The sequence below is a fragment of the Chrysochloris asiatica genome, unplaced genomic scaffold (genome assembly GCF_000296735.1).
Source record: "Chrysochloris asiatica unplaced genomic scaffold, ChrAsi1.0 scaffold00302, whole genome shotgun sequence".
In the NCBI taxonomy this organism is placed as follows: Eukaryota; Metazoa; Chordata; class Mammalia; order Afrosoricida; family Chrysochloridae; genus Chrysochloris; species Chrysochloris asiatica.
The window spans coordinates 1,737,211-1,740,135 of NW_006408820.1; positions in this window are offsets into that span (position 1 = coordinate 1,737,211).

A 2,925-nucleotide genomic window follows, 5' to 3' on the forward strand; every position below is an offset into this window, starting at 1 on the left:
AAAACAAAAAACAAAAAACAAAAACAAAAAACAGCTCAGTGCTGGCTCTTGGGCTGAGAGTATTTGTGCACATGCATGGCAGAAGAATCCACCTGCTCAGGCACCTCCTCTAGTCACCAGAATGGAGGTGCTTAAACAATGGGGGGCCAATGAACAGATACCAAAAAGAGAAAACCAGAACAAAGCAAAACCAACAAAGTGTATTGTCCACCTTTGCTCTGAGGTTCCTGTGGCATTTTTCAGTGGTGTGTCTGCTCCCCGACTTGGTCTCGTCATTTGGTCTTGCCGAAGTGGTCAGCTGTCGGTCGCAAAGCCCAGCAGATTCAAAAGTACATGATTTCATACTTTTGCTACAAGTTCCACTAGCTATAAGCCTTCAAACCTTTTAAATATTCCTACCTATGTGGTTCCGAGTTTTGGAGCTCTGCCCTGAATCTGCTTTGCCTGGGATTCTGTGGTATTGCTGATGGTGAACCTCACTGCACCTCCACCCTAGCCACCATCAAGTCCTGTCTCCCTATCTGGCCATTAGAAGAAATCCATATTTGTGCTCATTCCAAAGAAAGTTAACTCATAGAAATGGGGAAATCATCAAACAATATCATTAATGTCACATGCAGGTAAAAATTTAGCTGAAGATTATTTTTTTCAAGGCTTTTATTGTGAATTGAATGATCATTTACATGAGACAACAATGGTTTTGCATTCAATCAATTGTATTTTGTTTCATCGCAATGATTACAATCCCCTCCATGCATCATTGGTTAACAATTATTGTTTCTATTTGCTCTTTTATTTTCATGTACACAATAACATGCAGGAATATATAATCATTTAAGCAACGAAAGTGCACATTCTGGAAGCCAGTTTCCTGAGTTTCCTGGCTGGCAGCACACAGCCTTTCTCTTTCCATGAGTCTAGAGTCCTCAGCTGCTCAATCTCTCAGTGCCATCACCTTCCATTATTATTTTTTTTTTTTCAAGTTTTTCTTGTAAATTGAATTAAAGTTTACAGGGCAGATCATCAGTTTTACATCCAATAAATCATATACTTTGTTTCATTACAATGGTTATAATCTCCTTAATGTACCATCAGTTAACAGTATTTCTTATTATTCATTTTAGCTCATATGATCAAGAACTGACGGTATTGAATAAAGAAGTCCAAGCCGCATTGAAGACATAAGTGAAAAACAAAGCTCCAGGGACTGACTGAATGCAAATGGAAATGCTTCAACAAACTGATGCAATGCTCTGGAAACACTCATTAATTCATGCTAAGAAATTTGAAAGACAGATGCCTGGCTAACCTATTTTAAGAGATCCATATTTTTGCCTACTCCAAAGAAAGATTTCTTTGGAAATTATTGAACAATATCATTAATATCACATGCAAGTAAATTTTTGCTAAAGATAATTCAAAAACATTTGCAGAAATATATCAAGAAAGAACTGCCAGAAATCCAAGTCAGATTCAGAAGAGGACTTGCAATGAGGGATATCATTGCTAATGTTGGATGGATCCTGGCTAAAAGCAGACTATCAGAAAGATTTTTACTTATTGTATTTTATTGACTATGCAAAGGATTTGACTGTGTGGAACATAACAAACTATAGATAACATTGTAAAAGAATGGGAATTCCAGAACACTTCATTGTGCTCATGCAGAGCCAGTTCAAGACCAAGAGGCAGTGGTTCAAACAGAACAAGGAAGATTGCGTGAGTTAAAATCAGGAAAGGTCTGTGTCAGGGTTGTATCCTTTCACCACACTTATTCACTCTATTTGCTAAGCAAATAATCAGAGAGGGTGAACTATATGAAGAATATGGCATCAGGATTGGAGGAAGGCTCATTAACCACCTGTGATATATAGATGACACAACCTTTCTTGTCTAAAGTGAAGAGGACTTCAAGCTCTTGTGATGAAGATCAAAGAATACATACAGCCTTCAGTATGAATTACAACTCAGTGTAAAGAAAACAAAACCCGTCCCTGCAAGACCAACAAGCAACATCATAATAAACAGAGAGAAGATTGAAATTGTCAAGAATTTCACCTTACTTTGATCCACAATTAATACTCATGGAAACAGCAGTCAAGAAATCAAAAATGCAATGGACAAATCTGCTGCAAAATAACCCTTTAAAGTGTTAAAGAACAAAGATGTCACTTTGAGGACTAAAGTGTGCCCGACCCAAGCCATAGTATATTTTTTAAAAGCTTTTATTGTGCATTGAGTGATAGTTTACATGGGAGAACATCAGTTTTGCGCTCATACTATCATATTTCATATCATTACTATGACTACAATACCCTCCATGCACAACCATTCAACAATATTTACTTCTTCTCTCTCGTTTATATATATATATATATATACACACACACACACACACACAAAAGCACTCAGGGATATATAATCATTTTTAAAACCCAGGGGCACATTCTGCAAGCCTGCCTACTGGCTGCCAGCACATGGCCTTTCTCTGTCCATAAGTCTAGAGTCCTCAGCTGTTCTATCTCTCATTGTCATCATCTCTGCCTCCATCTCTGCTGTCACTATTTCTCTGGATAGGGTCTCACATTCCTCTCATGCTCTTCTCCCTTGATGGTCCTAAGGCCCTCTGTTACTGGAATGAAGCCGTAGTATTTTAAATTGCTTCATATGAATGTGAAAGCTGGACAATGAATAAGAAAGACCAGAGAAGAATTGATGTACTTAAATTATGGTGTTGGTGAAGACTATTGTATATGGATAGTCATAAGAATAAACCTTTCTTGGAAAAAGTATAGCCAGAATGCTTTTTAGAAGTGAGGATGACAAGAATTTGTTTCACAAATTTAGAAGTTATCATAAGGGATCAGTCCCTGGAAAAGGATCAGTCCCTAGAAAAGTAGAGGATTAGGTAAAAACAGGAAGGCC